Source organism: Sander vitreus, chromosome 9 (assembly GCF_031162955.1).
Source record: "Sander vitreus isolate 19-12246 chromosome 9, sanVit1, whole genome shotgun sequence".
In the NCBI taxonomy this organism is placed as follows: domain Eukaryota; kingdom Metazoa; phylum Chordata; class Actinopteri; order Perciformes; family Percidae; genus Sander; species Sander vitreus.
Window position 1 is genome coordinate 26,004,515 of NC_135863.1, and position 16,747 is coordinate 26,021,261.

At 41.8% G+C, this 16,747-nt stretch overlaps 1 pseudogene; it reads left to right on the forward strand.

Annotated features, from left to right (window-relative positions):
- Positions 1-13,578: 13,578 nt before the first annotated feature.
- Positions 13,579-16,504, forward strand: LOC144523966 (uncharacterized; annotated as a pseudogene).
- The last annotated feature ends 243 nt before the right edge of the window (positions 16,505-16,747 follow it).

Below are 16,747 nucleotides of genomic sequence, written 5' to 3' on the forward strand. Positions count from 1 at the left end.
TCCATCTAAAGAATGTGTGATGTGCACCAACAACACCAAAACAAATTCCTTGTTTGTGTTAAAAAACGTCTTGGCAATAAAACCTTTTCTGATTCTGATTCTGATTTTTTAGAAAATAAAACCAGACGGACCATGAGTTGTCAAAAATACTTTAGGTCTCAGAGGATCACCCCTTCTGAGGTTGAGTGCGTCGTATACGACGCCAAACAGCACTTCTGATTCATAACTTAATAACTTCATAATTATAACTAGTAGAAAAATACGGTCTTATAAGTCGGCCTGTTCTGCTGATGTCTTTGATGTCTTCCTAGCCCTTACAGAAGGTTTTGTATCCAGCCTAGAAGTCCAGAGTTTCTCTGGGTCTTTATGCAATTAATCCATACTGTTACATCCAAGATTGATACACTGAAAAATTATGTTCATAGATTGACTATGGACAACAGGGTTGATGTTTTACAAGCTTTTATAGAAAATAAAACCAGACGGACCAGAGGTTGTCAAAAATCCTTTAGGGCTCTGGGATATTTGCAACGGCAATGTACCACAGACCTTACGGCTCACACCTCTCGATGTTTCCCGACGTTTGCCTCCCCATCGTTACACCACTTTTGCGTGCTCCCCGGGGGCGACTGGCGTCGGGGGGCTTGGACCCCGTCATAAAGCTTGCAGTTCTAGTTAGGGGTCCAAGCCCGAGTCTGAAAGAACTGGCGGTAGCAAAGCAGGGCTGTGGAACCCTATTGTTTTTCAAAGGATTATTTTCCATTATTCTTCTCTGCGTAAAACTCCGGCTACAGCCTAAACCGTAAATGTTGAGGGGGTGGCATTTTCAGGACTGGTCCAAAACTCTGTAAGGACCTCAGCTGCAACAATTGACCCACTTCCACCACTAGGTGGTGCTATAGCAGAAAAAAACGTGTTGGCCCTATAATTCCCAAACTGTACATCGCACATTCAAATATTAAAATATATAGACCTGTTCCCTGGATCCAACTGAATCTTGTGATATAGGCCATGCCCATTTCCGCCTAGACTTTTATGCGTGAAAAATCAAGATTTATCAAAAACTTTTTCGATCTCCTCCTAGACAGTGCGACCGATCTGCATGAAACTAGGCAGGTAGCATCTCCCGACCGACCTGTGCTGCTTAATATCTCCACTGTAGGAGCCATACGGGTTGTTTTCCTCCAAGCCACAGGGGGCATGATATTGCCTTGTGTTGTCAAGGCCGAGGCTGGCCTTGGGTAATTTAAGTTCCTGTATTGATGCAAACAAGTGTTGTTAATTGAAGAAGAGGAGCAAACAGTTTTTAACTGTGCTTGGATTATGTTGTTTATGGGACTTTATATGTCTTATTATTTATTGTAAGTGAATGCTGTAAGGACGCAGAAAATACTACTCAACTACTCAAAATGCAAACTATTGGAAAGGACTGGATATCGTTTTGTCTGAGTACACGTTAGAAACAATAATCGACATTAGCAACGAGTAGCGGCTAAGTATAGGACATAGTCACTACATTTAAGTTAAAAACTGCTTCACTTCGGCTGTGTATAATTCCAATAATTAAAAGTAAATTCGAAATCCTGCGTCTCACAGACTGATGATAATCTGATTGGGAATAAGACTGAGTTTGATGGAAGTGTAATGGGAGAACCAGAAAGGAGCACTGTGGAAAAGCGCTCTACTAAGGGCATTTTCACACCTGTAGTTTGTTTGCTTTGGTCCGAATCAGTTGGTGAGTTAGTAAACTTGGAGCGATTTGCCCTCGGTCGGTTTGGTTTGGCTTCACACCTGGAAAAATCCAAGCGTACCAAAATGCATCATTACAAATCAGGCAAGAACGTCCAGCCCTCTTATTGGTCGGATATGTCTGGGGGCAGGAGCAAGAAAGTAAATACAGGGGGAGGTCCTGTGTTCTGGTCTAGTGGTCAAATCAGCTCATTTCATTAAAATTAGACATTGTTTCGCAAGAGACGTTACTACATCTGCTCTGGTCACCTAGACATTGCTCTGTTCTGCCGGCGTCTGTCTCCAATTTTAGCGGCAGCTGGTTTGACCATGGAGATACGAGTGACGGACGGCAAGCTTGACTGCAGTTCATTTCTGTGATAGAAACACTGCAAGCTGCTACAGTTTGCTGCTCTGCTGCATTGCAGATTGCTAAACACACCTGACTACAGGAGACATTAGCTCAGACTTGTGGAGTACATATAGTTGGTGCGGTTCGAGTACGGATCACGTTCTCACCACAAATGAACTGCTCCAGAGTTCAATTGAAAGCGTACCGAGACCACCTCTTCAAGCAGGTCTCGGTACGCTTGTTTGGTCCGCTTTTAGTGCCCACCAGAGTTTGATTGCCGCGTTCTCACCTACCCAAACGTACCGCACCAGCTGGACAAACAAACTCTAGTTCGATTCAACCGAACTAAAGGCTGTCGGTGTGAAAACGCGCTACGCTTGGTGTGGGAAAATAGACAATTTACAAAAGGAAAGAAAAAGTAAACTAAATAAGCTGTCTGTGTTAAAATAACTATTATTGATTTGATGGGTGATACAAACTTTGAAAATGAAGTGAAATGTACATTTGAAAAGTATAAAGGTATTTGTGATGAAGTAAGACAAATTCATGTCACTCTGTTGGAGTTATTGCCTAAAGATGAAGCAACGAAACATGTAGTACAAGTATGGTACCAAGCAAAAATGTTGTATGTGAATGGTTTCATTGCTGATGTGAACACCTGGTTGTATGATGTTCAAAGTCATCCTGTTGATGGTGATGTGGATAAAGAGGAGGTTGTGGTTGAGCCTCATGACAGTGTCTCAAATGTTGCATCAAATACCTCCAGCCAACAAACAAGTCACAAAAGCTCTAAAAGTAGTAAAACATCTTCTTATACTTCATCTGCACGTGTTAAGGCAGAGGCAGACAAGGCTGCACTTTTGGCTCGTGCTGCTGCTTTAAAGGAGATGCATGCGCTGCAGGCAGAGATCTTAAGGAGGAAAAAGGAGCAGCTTGAGCTGGACACTGAAATTGCAGCTTCTATGGCTAAGCTAGCTGTTCTTTGAGCTTGTGACAACAGCAATGTTGCTAGTGTAAAATCAGATGGAATGGAGTCTTATTTTGAAAAGGGGGTTGAACACAAATACATTCCTACATCTCTCAATCCAAATGGAAAAACATACGAGGCTTTGCATAGGCAGCCATCACAGCATTTAAAGGACCCACCTCACCACAGTAAGCATGATGATGCCAAAGTTCAACAAGAGATGCCTACAATACCCACAGTAACTTTGGATCCTCTGGAACGGCAAACTAATCCAGCATTCATCCTTACCTCTTTACCATCTGAAAGCAATATTCAAGCGCCAGGAGATCTGTACAGCTTGCTGCAACGACAGAATGAAATAACATTGCTCCTTGTTCAGTTGCAAACCTCACACTTTCTGCCTCACAGGGAAATTCCAATTTTGTATGGAGATCCTCTGCAGTTCAAATCATTTATGAAAGCCTTTGAGCATTATGTCGAAGCAAAAACAAACAATAAGGGGGAGTGTCTATACTATCTTGAACAATTTACTAAGGGACAGCCAAGAGACCTTATACGCAGTTGTCTTCATATGACACCAGAAAGAGGTTACACTGTTGCCAAACAGCTACTGAAGGAGCATTTTGGAAATGAACTAAAGGTCACAGCAGCCTACATGGAAAGCATGCCAGCAAACATGAGAACTGTAATTCAGAAACTTCCGTATAAGATCAGAGAACAATTGAGAGTACAAGCATGCCAAATCTTGGACAAAACCAACCAAAGAGCTTGTTTCACTGACATTGTCAAATTCATTGAGAAACAGGTGAGAGTTGCTTCCGATCCAGTCTTTGGACACTCCATCTCAGAAAGGAATCAAAAGCAAGTCTCAAATGAAAACACCTTTCAAGAGAAACAGTTTTGCGACTCAAGTTATCTATTTCTGACGAGTTTAAATCAGATGCTCAAAGAAATAAAGCACAAAAAGAAGGAATCTCCTGTGACAAGCCAAACCAGAATTCCTGTCTGTATTGTACACGTGGTCATGCATTGGAGCAATGTCCACAACTGGAGAAAAAGACACACAGTGACAAGTTAAACTTTCTAAAGGAGAAGGGTCTTTGTTTTGGTTGCTTAAGCACAGGGCATTTAAGCAAGAATTGCGACAGGCGCATTACTTGCAGACACTGCAACCAAACTCATCCCAGCATTTTGCATATTGCAAAAAAGGAAAGAGCTGTCCAAGGAGATACAGAACTGAATAAAAAAAGATTTGAGAGTTGTACTACTACTTCAACTTGTGGCCATACAGGGGCTGGTAGTGGCATTCTTCATATTCTGCCTGTTCAAGTGAAAAGCACAAAGGGAAATAAAATGATTGAAACTTATGCTTTTCTGGATCCAGGAAGTACAGGCACCTTCTGTTCAGAAAAGCTGGCGAACAGATTGAACATAGTGGGACGAAGAGCGAAAATTCATTTGCGCACCTTGGGTCATAATAAAGCAGTTCCAAGTTGTATTAATAATACAACTTGGAACTGCTTTATTTTATGGCTTAGATATCTAAGAGTTTGCTGGAAAACACTTCTATGAGCTTCCTGATGTTTTCACTCAAGAGGAGATGCCTGTGTCAACAGACAACATTATCAGTGAAGAGGAGTTGGCTAAGTGGCCATATCTAAAGGACATTGGGATTCCTCGTATAAAAGCTAATGTGGACTTGTTAATCAGTACCAATACCTCCAAGTTGATGGAGCCTTGGAAGGTTATTCACAGTCAGGGCAATGGACCATATGCTATCAGAACCTTATTGGGGTGGGTGGTTAATGGTCCATTAAAGGGAAACGGTGACAAGCGAAGTTTGAGTGGTTACCCCGAGGTTACTGTTCATAGAACTATTGTCAACAGAATTAAAGAGCTACTGATGAACCAATACAACCATGACTTCAACGAGGTAACCTCCAAAGACCAAGAGGAGATGTCAAGGGAGGAAAGGAAATTCATTGAAATTATGGATAGCTCTGTTCAGCTTCATAAAGGACACTATTAATTAAAACTGCCTTTCAAAGAAGAAGACGTCACCATGCCAAACAATCTCTGCATTGCCAAGCAACGTGTTCATGGCTTGAGGAGAAGGCTTCAGAAGGATGCAAGTTATCATGATGAGTACACAAAGTTTCTTACTGATGTCATTGACAAAGGCTATGCGGAACAGGTGCCTCAGCATCAGTTAGAACCATGTAAGGGTAAGGTATGGTATATACCTCACCATGGAGTATATCATCCTAAGAAGAGAACCTTGCGTGTTGTGTTTGACTGTGGAGCAGACTTCAAAGGTGTCTCTCTCAATAGTCAACTTTTACAAGGCGCAAACCTGAACAGCTCCTTAATAGGAGTCCTTTTACGGTTCAGACAAGATCCTGTAGCCATTATGGCAGACATACAAAGCCATGTTCCACCAAGTCAAGGTAGCCGAAGAGCATGTGGACTTTTTAAGATTTTTATGGTGGCCTGAAGGTAACCTGGACTGTGATCTGGTAGAGTATCGTATGTTCATTTATTCGGGGCTGTATCATCACCCAGTTGTGCCTGCTTTGCTCTTAGGAAGACTGCTGAGGATAATCAAACACGCTTTCCAGAAGAAGTCATTGACACAATCAAAAGAAATTTCTACATGGATGACCTTCTGAAAAGCCTTTCCTCTGAAGAGGAGGCTGCCCTCATGGTTAAGAATCTAAGAGCCATTTGCAGCAGAGGAGGTTTCAATCTCACAAAATGGATCAGTACCAGCCAGGACCTACTTTAAAGTATTCCAGAAGAACACAAATCACAGAACTCGTTTGAGCTGGATCTGGACAGAGATAAACTGCCAATAGAGAGGGCTTTAGGTCTGCAATGGTGTATAGAAACAGACACTTTCAAATTTCAACTGAAGGTCAAGGAGCAACCTCACACCAAATGTGGCATGTTGTCTGTAATCAGTTCCATCTATGATCCACTGGAGTTCTTGGCACCACTTATTCTCCCTGCTAAACTGCTGCTGCAGGAGTTATGTAGACAGAAGTATGATTGGGATGACCTCATACCTCCACCTTTTGAGCAGAAGTGGATCAAGTGGCTGACAGATCTACAGAAAGTGGCTGATTTCAAAGTCAACAGATGTATCAAGCCTAAAGGATTTGGAAAGATCGTGAGTGCACAACTGCATCACTTTTCAGATGCTAGTGAAAATGTATATGGCACAGTTACCTACCTCAGAATGCAGAACTTTGAGGAAGTGGTCCATGTTGCGTTCTGGTTTGGCAAATCCAGAGTGACTCTTCTAAAACCTGTCACCAAACCTCGTCTGGAACTCACTGCTGCTGTTGTCGCCATTAAAGTTGACAAGATGCTTCAATCAGAGCTGCAGATTCCACTGAACAAATCACGCTTTTGGACCGACAGCACATCAGTTCTAAAGTATATAAAAAATGAGGACAAAAGATTCCTAACCTTCGTCACTAACAGAGTTTCCATGATAAGAGACAACTCAGACGTGTCACAGTGGAATTATATTCCCACATCACTAAACCCTGCAGATGACGCTTCAAAAGGATTGAAAGCTGAAAAGTTGGTCAACCAAAGATGGGTTGAAAGCCCAACTTTTCTATGGGATCCAGAAAATGAATGGCCAAGGTTGCCTGTGGATTTCAGCATCCCAAGTGATGATCCAGAGGTTAAAGATGAACTGAACTGAAAGAATAAATGTTGATAACGTGTTGGTTATGAGAAATAAAAATAAATTACACAAAAAATTCTAATAAAAAAAATCAACATAGCTTTTTAAGCAACACAAAAAATACGTTTGTTAGTATTAGAACGCTGACAATTTCGATGACGGCACTGGCATGGTAGGGCCTGCGAATGCTACAGTGCAGCATATTAAATACACATGAAAATGAGTAATTTTAATGGCATGGGTTACGCATTTGAGCATGTGAGGGACAGGCCTGTAGTGACTGACTACCACCACATGGAGGACGATCCGTTTCAGGCTCCACCTTCGGATTGTTTGGGGGGAAGTGACTGGTGTGTGTGTGTGGGCGTTGCCGGAGCATGGACACTGCAACTGAATCCATCTGTTGCAGAGAGGTCAACCTGGACCATTTACCATGCACTCTCATTTATTGTATCCAAGCACATTATGCATTTTAGGCAACAGAGACTGCTTATATATTGTGTGCATTTAGAGAAAATAGATAAGGTCCTGTGCGTTTTAGAAAATTGAGGCAGATGAATGGAAAATGTGATTGGACGAATTCATCCAATGGGATCGCTTGTTAAGTTAGCTGCACGCAAAATGTTATAGTTTTTGTAAACCAAAATAAATAGTTAAAAAAAAAAAAAAAGGAGGATTCATGAGTTTTGCCGTTTACTTTAGGCTAGTGCAAAGTTGGCAGATTTTTTCCTTGTGGATGTTGACGGATATTGCACAAATGGATACTGCACAGATACCTCTTATTATGGAACTAGCAGCTTTTTCTGCGAGTTGAACTCCCTCTGCATCAACAGTTTGACATAAGTGCTTGGATCGTTTGGTATCTAGCTTGGTTTTGTGACTCAATTTCAATGAATGCCCAGTGTGTCAGTCTCAGTTTTGTTGAACGTTATAAAGCCTACACGTTAGGCTTTATTTGTGCGTGTAAGTGAATATGTACGTTTTTTGTGTATGTCACAACAACGTTACATCCAGCCCTTTGTCTAGTAGACTTGCTAGTATGCTGGATAACAGCTAAACATACCTCTCTGTCCTCTGCCTGATGTGAGCGTTTCAGCGCCCTGTCTCTGCGGCAGATAGCATCGGTGTTAGTGTCTTGCCGTTGGTCTATCGGTCTGCCCTGTACTGTAGCCTGAAAAGTCGATCATTGACGTAATGGACTCAGGTTTCAGTCTGTTGGACTTAACCCTCACCAGTGACCCTGTTGAATCGAAATTACAGCTCTCTAAATAGTCTGTCGCTAAAAAATGCTCGTTACAGACTCGAAATCCAGGGGCTGTCGGAGGGCTAGCCAGTTTTAAGGCAGCTAGCCATGAGTTGAGGACTGGTTTCCTTGTCAAAGGTAGCCTGTGGAAAGGTATCGTAACCCCAGCTGCCTTAGCCCTATACAATTCATTACTGAAGCCAGGGGCAATGCAGTATGAACCCCCCCTAGACCTGCACATTACTTAATTTAATTAGTGAAACATTTTTACACTCAAAAATATTGAGTAGATTACAAAGCTTTGAAATCAAGTAAAAGAAACCATAAATAATGAGTAGATTTTAGTAATATCTTTAATCATGTCTGAATTAATTGATTTAGTAGAATTACCAAATAGAATTAAGTAAATGTAATTGAAAGACTGTGTAAACCATGTAGAAAATATTAGCAGAAGGCACAGAAGAAAGTGAGTAGATAGAACTGAAACCAACCAGTATGATATAACTGAATACTTACCTATGGTTTATTTAAAATATGTTGTACTGACTTATTTCTTTTACTCAATTGAATACATTGTATAGGTGTTTTCTACTTGATGTCAATAAATGTTAACCTAAAAAAAACCAAGATCTCACAAAACTTAACATTTTATTTGACTACATTTGCCAGAAAGAAATTACAAACAAAAAATAAGGTTGCTGCTTCAGATTTGAGGTATATGAAAATGTCTAATAGTGAAAACAGCTGATTTAAGCTATGCATGCACATGTGAAACACCAGCAGCAACATCACTGACACAGTATAGTGCAAATAAGCGAAAAGTGCATGAGGTATCCTATTCACAATGTCGCTAGACACTTCTAATCTGAACCTGTTAGATGCAAAAACATGACTCCAGCCATCGGGTATCAATCATTTACACTCAAAAAATATATAATATAGTTATCTTTTAGCATTCTACATTTACACAACAGGGCAACGTCTGCAGACAGGGTGAGACACAGATCTTATACACATCTACTTTGAATAAAATATGATAAAAGGACAACCCAGAGCAATGTTTTAAAAGGAATAAACAACTAAATGGCCAAGTGATAAGGATCTTGTGTTGTAAATTTGTTTACACCCAAATACATGGAAAAATAAAGCCCAGGGTAAAAAATTCTAGAATTACCCTTTGAGTAACTTTACATTAAAAATAAGATTAATGCTTAAAATCACAACCCGTCAAATAAGGAAAAATCAAAATCATCCCCACTATTTACTTTAGTCTCACTCTTCTGGACTCTATCCACTAGCCACCGAGGCTCCCCGGTTTTTATTCCTCTTTAAAGCACCCATATTATGCTCATTTTCAGGTTCATAATTGTATTTTAAGGTTGTACCAGAATAGGTTTACATGGTTTAATTTTCAAAAAACACCATATTTTTTTGTACTGCACCGCTCTCTCTCACTGCTGCAGATCCTCTTTTCAGCTGGTCTCTGTTTTAGCTACAGAGTGAGACCTCTTTTCTTCTTCTTCTTCTTCTGTACTATCTTTGATTGCACTCGCACATGTGCAGTAGCTCAGATGTAGATCATGTCAGCTAGCTAGCTCCATAGACAGTAAAAGAAAGGCTGTTTCTACAACTTCGGTCAGTTACAAGGCAGGATTAGCTGGGAGACTTCTAAATGAGGGCGCACATGTAAGTAGTTCTTTTGTAGATTATGGTGAACTTGTGTGTGTTGTTGCAGTGCTTTGCTATTGAGAACGAGGTAGCATGCTAACGCTACAAGCTAATGGTTGCGGTTAGCCAGCTCGTTTCGGGGGAACTTTGGGCTTTTTCACTTTGTAAACCTATAAACATGAGCACTTTAATGACAAGACCGGTGGGGGAAAGCAGCAGCTAAACAGAAGAGTAAACTGAAATACCTGTAGCAGAGTATTCATTTCTGCACGATGTCTCTCTTTCTCTGGAAAGCAGTTTAGGGGAATGAAGGTCCAAAATTGACATGAATTTTGCCTCAAGATTTACGGTGGTGATTCGTTGAATCTCTGCGTTGACCTTAAAAAAAAATAAATAAAAAAAAGACAAAAAAACAGGGAGATTCTGATAATTTAACTGGCTTAACACATAAGTTACAATACATTACCCTCTTATATTTAGAAATAAAAGAGACCATCAGGACCAAGAGCTGTACTTAGAGGATTGCAAAGACACAATTTTTCAACTAAATCCCTGACAAACTTTTCATCAACAGTGCAGTTATTGTGTCAAAATGTCTCACTAAATTTGGAATATACTGAGATGATGATGTGCAGATAAACTGAAGCTGTTCCACCAAGTCATCTCTACATTTATCAGAGACATTATAAATGCTTTCTAACTTAAGCAAGAAAGAACTGATAACTTTCACAATCCAAATCTACAGTAGCATCCAACTCCACATCATCAATGGATTCCAGTAATGCAAACTGGCTGTCGTGATGTCGAACACTGGTAGAAATCAGAAGTTTTACAATAACATCAGCTTTTAAGTCCCTACACAAGTAGGATTGGTGCTTTCGGCTTGTATGTGTAGCATAAGTCCCATATATGTTAGTTTTGAACTCACAACCATCAAACACACACTCTATTGTTCTAGTCTTTTAAGATGAGAGTTAATGTGTTGAAAATAATCCTTGGTAATTCGGAAAACATAAGTCCCAAATTTTACATTTAAAAGCTTTGACATCTTGCTGATTGTCAGTTTCCACTGATTTGTGTGTATGTAAACCACCCCAAGTTTTAAAAGAACATGGACAGTTCACATGAATACAAGGAAGAAAATGTCCACGACCTAAATCTCCGTGTTTCAGTTGGTAGTGTTTAATAAGTCTACACTGCCATCCCATGAGCTGTTACCTTAAAGAGGAATAAAAACCGGGGAGCCTCGATGGCTAGTGGATAGTGTCCTGTGAGGCTCAGTCCTTTACGCTGTGACCGCTCTCTGTCAAGTTAAGTATATGTCGAAAAAAAAAAGATACAAATCTTTATTGCCATAGAAGTTGATAGACATAGCCACAAAAAGAAAAAAAATAATTGTAACTTACCTCATATTTTCTTGATCAGCTGTTTTCCATTTGAAAAACATTTTTTTATATTTGCCAAGGATTAAAACAACTCTTGAACAACAAACATCAACAACTTTCCATACAAGTCATGAATTGCAATTCCAATTAATGAATACTGCTCCGTTCTGCCAGAGCAATACATGATTTCCTCTGAGTGAGAATTAAAGATCAGCATGGCATTGGAAATTAGGACAGAGCCCAGCCTATCCATCAGTACAAAGAGAGAAAGACCAACAAATGCAAAAACATAACTGTTATGTTCTTTTTAGGGCCAAAGAAGGCACTATTGAAATTCAGATATTTCTTCTTCTATTATTATTAATTACATTGTTTTACTTAATTTATTCTATTGTATTCTTGAAACTTTGGAAAAGTTAACCAAACATCGATAGCAATAAAGCATATTTAATAAAAAAAAATTGAGAAAAAGTGGGAGACAGAGTAGGTTGTGCTTTTATTGTGCATGGAGACGAAAAAAATGTATGAGTGACAATCGCCCGACTCCGCCACATGCGGGGCTGACCATCGATGTAATTCATTAACACTATATTTACGTCAGGATTTCCCACAGCAAAGCCTCCCGCCTTAACTACTGATGCTGCCCGACCCGTCATAGTCCGCGGCCGCATTCACTGTTCGGCAGCGGCCATCGGCGTCTGCCGGTAATTATCGCGCCTCCCCCCCTCCGCACTTTTGACTGCCGGGTGGAGTGCCTGTCCCTGTGAGACCCCCTCCCCCGTGGCTGAACGCAGTCTTGACTAACGTTTTCACTGTCTTTGTGGTATTACCCGGTCTCTGATTTTGAATAAAGTAAAAGAAAAAGAAACTAGTAGTAGCCTCGACAACTAGCTAGGGCCTAACGTCACGTTAAATGAAGTGACTTGAGCAAGTAAAAAATATTTTGTCAGACCTGCCTCCAACGTAACTAGGCCTACAAGGTGCAAAAGTGTTGTAGTTATACAAGTTAGAGACTAATGTTAAACTGTAAGTAATAACAATGTGGCTAATGTAAGCTTAGTTGTAGCCTTCTGAAGAAAACGCATAGCACGTGCAGACTCAACTAGCTAGCTAGCTAGCCAAAGTGTGCTAACATGTCAAATTAGCTTTGGCAAAGAATGACTTCGAAGTGACAGTAATGTTGGTCGACTGATATTTCATGCTCAGGTGTTGCTTCTGTAACTGAGATATATGTAACTTATTATTGTGTTAAATGTTACTTACTTGTGGTCTTGTCGGTGGAGTCCAGTCAGAGTAGCTGTGCCCGCCACTCCACATCCCTGGTGTCATCTCTCTGAGCCAGAACCGTTAGGAAATTACGTCACTTCCTACCCGCTTACTCGTTCTTTTAAGTTGTTTAGTAAAGTTTCCAAAAATATTAAGTTGAGTTGTCTAATAAATGTAGTTCTTAAAACTAATTGCTATTCATAGTGTATTCTTAAAAATGTTGTTGAAACATACAGTAATTATTACAAATATCCAAACAATGTAATCTGTCAGTCAAGTCATCATTTCTTTTTATTAAATTAACTTACTACATGTATATTTTACACAAAGATTGCTGTTTGAGATTCACTCATGGATTTTGATACAGTTAAACCAAATGCTCATCATAATGGTCAGTATTTTTTTTAAGCAAGAATACCTTTTTTTAACGCTTACATTTACAAGTCCCTTGAATTATTTTTTTGAGTGTAATGGAGCACCAATGGTGGATGTGCAGCAAGAAATGCAAGCTTTTCGATCTTCACTCAAAGGGAAGAACTTCTCACTGCATGACCTCTTAGAAGGTGAGAACTCACTAATTTCCTTTTGTCAGCGAGAGAGATTCCAGGATGAGATGGCTGCATTATCATCTAAAAAATCAGTGAAAAAAACAGCACCATATACAAGCTGGATCCAGTTCTAGAAGATGGTCTTCTGAGGGTTGGTGGACACCTCAATAAATCAGCTTTGCCTGAGGACACAAAACATCCCCTCATCCTGTTAAAGACCAACACCTCTCAACCCTTATTCTCCGCCATTTTCATGAGCAGTTGGGCCACGGGGGAAGAAATCATGTACTTTCCACTGAAAGGAAAAAATATTGGATCACAAATGCTAACTCTGCAGCGAGTAAAATCATAGCAAGATGCAGATTTTGCAGACGCTACAGAGGAAAGGCTGGTGAACAAAAGATGGCAGACTTGCCCACAGAGAGAATTGTTCTTGATCTTCCTCCATTTACTAATGTAGCTCAGCGTAAATTCTGTCAGGGAGACTTCTAATACTTTGTCTCTCTTCTCTTTAACTGATCAGCTGGGCAGTGGGTGTTACGGTTCTATATACCAATTAGAATCGGGCACTTATGTTCTAACCAATCACAGCATACTACCATGTTTTAAATCTGTTCTCTCTCTTGCTTCTGTCAGTTGTATTTTCAGACGAGAGTGCGATTATAGTTGTTGGCTTATGGCACTTGTGTTTTTCCTGTGTTGCGTCTGGTTCGGCGCACTCACCATGTCGGCTTCCGACTCTGATTCATTGGAGGTACCAGATCCAGGACGGCAAGTATCTCCTGAGGTTTATGCTGGTTCTCTGGATGGGGTTCGCTGGAGCTCCCGCCTGGTTGTGCTGCCCGGCTCACGTTCGGAGGGGATGGAGATTTTCCTGCGGCAACTTCAGAATCATGGTATTACTCCAGCTCCAGGGTTGGATTCTCCTGGAATTTGGGAGCTGGCTACGCAAGCTGGGTGTGTCTCACCGGTGCCTGTGCTGACTATCCCGGCGGCGGCTCGAGGTCGGAAGCGGACCAGGAAGGCGGATCCTCCTCCCAGCGCCCCGCCAAAACGTCGCGGTGGAGGTTCTAACAGCCGGGCGGCTGCTTCGGCTGTTCCTAGTGGTTCCTCTGAATCCAGCCTTATTCTCGAATCTCTACAATCTCTGGGCAGATCGATGCAGTCTTTGGATGCAAGGCTGTTGGCTTTGGAGTGTAACTAAGCTGCCGGTACTTTGGTGATTGTCAATGCTGCACTGGCCTCTGCGGCACAGCCGGTGCCCAGTTTTCCTCAGGCATCTGTGTCGGCCCCGGTCGATGTTAATTATTCCCTGGCTTCGAGTGTGGCATCGTCAGCTATAGGTAGGCCATATATTTCTGAAGCGGCTAATGTCTCGGCCCGGATGAGATCTAAAATTCTGCTGGGGAAAGACATTAATTTGGTGAGCCTTATTTTCCCGTCCCCTCTCTGCCGTATTCAAATCGGCGGATCCCAGGCTTTCTAAGGAGCTTTCTATTGGGCAGTTTGTGGTAGCTTTTGGGATCTACCGTGATGTGATTTGTTCTGTGTATCCGGACAGGCGACAGGAGTTTGATGCTTATTTGGCTCTTATTGCTGATCTTAATCTGAGATACGGTAGAAATGTGTTCTATCAGTATCACAAAGCCTTTTCTAGGAAGTCTGCATTGTATATTGCCCGGTCCAATGTCCGTTTGAACTGGTCCATAATTGACACTGAGCTTCTGGTCATGATCGCGGGGGGATCTCAAGAGTTGGTGTGTGCAACTTGTGGTGTTGTGGGACATTTTGCCTCTTTCTGCCCAAGTGTGGCGTTTCAGAGTAATAACGCCGGGGCGGGTCCTGTGCAGCGGCCTCCTCTGAGAAATCCGGTTCCTGGTGTGGATTCCCGTGGGCGTCAGGTTCTTAATTCTAGATATACTCCCATTTGTAATAGTTTTAATGAAGGTGTTTGTACGTACCCCAATTGCGTTTTTCTTCACGTTTGCAGCGACTGCCGAGATGCACATCCCAGGTCAGTCTGCCCACGGCGCCCGGATCGGGCACGAAGGGGCAAGCAACAGTATCAACATGGTTCAAAGACAATTTGAAGATACATCCATCCACTCCAATAAATGTTCAGGCATTGGCATTTGAACTATCGTCTCATCCTAATTCTGTGTTTGTGGATCATATTCTCTCAGGTCTTTCTCAGGGTTTTCGGGTGGGTGTCCTTTCCTATCCTACCGTGAAAAAAAAAAGTTCTTCCCACCGTCTCTGATCCTGATACTGTCTCTCTACTGTTAGATACTGAGGTCAGGAAAGAATGTGTCATCGGGCCGTTTGATTCTTCACCGTTTCCTGTGTTTCGTACTAGTCCTATTGGGGTTGCTATTGGTAAATATTCAGGCAAGAAGCGGCTCGCTGCGGAGATATTGCTAGTGTGAATAGCCTCATTCCGACTGTGCCTTTTTCTCTGCATTACGCTACTGTGGATAATGGCATCTTACTGATTAAACTGGCTGGAAACCGGGCTTGGCTCTCTAAGGCGGACACCACCGATGCATTCAAAATTGTGCCCTTCATACTTCACAGTGGCCTCTTTTTGGTGTTAGGTGGGAATCCAAGTATTATTTCGCGGTGAGGCTGACTTTTGGTTGTAGGAGTAGCCTGTGTATTTTCAACCATATCTCAGAAGCTCTGTGTTGGATCTTGCTTAACAGGGTTGGGGTGCCTTCGGTACTTAATTTGCTTGATGATTTTTTGCTAGTTGATCCCCCTCAGGATAGTGCTGGCTCGTCCCTGGGCAAACTGAGGGTTTGTTTTCAGTCCCTCGGTGTACCTCTGTCGGAGGCTAAAACTATTGGTCCCAATACATGCCTGGAGTTTCTCGGCGTCACACTGGATTCAGTCCGAATGGAAGCTTCTCTTCCGATGGAGAAATTGGAGCGTATCCGTGGGATAGCTGAGTCCTTTTTATCTGCAGGTAGCGTCACCAAATGGGAATTGCTTTCTCTTCTTGGACATTTGAATTTTGCAATGCGCATTATTCCACAGGGACGCTCCTTCATATCCAGGTTGCTGGATATGGCTTCTTCTGTGCCGGATCTGCATGATATCCTGTCCTTGGATGACGGGTGCCACTCTGATTTGAGTTTCTGGTTTCGTCTTCTGGGTGAATGGAATGGAGTTTCGTTTTTCTATGATGACGTGGTGTATTCTTCTGATGCGTTGCAGTTGTTTACAGATGCTGCCCCTTCTGCGGGGTTTGGGGGTCTTTTTCTCGGCCAGTGGTTTGCAGGCCACTGGCCTCCCGGGTTCACTATGTCTGATTCTTCTGCGTTGTACGAGATCTACCCCATTGCTGTCGCATGTCACATATGGGGCGGTCATTGGAAGCGGAAACGCATCACCGTACTTTGCGATAATCAGGCGGTGGTCAGCATCATAAATAGAGGGCGTTCTTCATGCAATAAAATCATGCCTTTTATGAGACGCATAACTTGGTCAGCAACAACTTTATTATCACTGCCCGTCATGTCCCTGGTCATTATAGCACAGCGGCTGATGCTCTTTCTCGCTTTCAATTTCAGACCTTTTGGAGCTTCTGCCCTGCAGCCAGCCATGTACCAGTAGTGCTTCCCTCTTTGATAGATCTAGCGTTGTATTGAATCAAATACCCCTACAGGCTTATGTAGATTCTGCTAGATTTTATATGAGGAAGGGTTTAGCTGAGTCAACTTTAAGAACATATGATTTTGCTTGGTGTACTTTTGCATTTTTCTGTGTTTCCATTGATGTACCACTAAAACCTGTTCTCATCAACAGTATTTGTGCTTTTATTTGCTATTGCACTGATACGCGTAAATTTAAACCTCAGTATACTCGTGGGTTACTGGCAGGCATACAGTTCA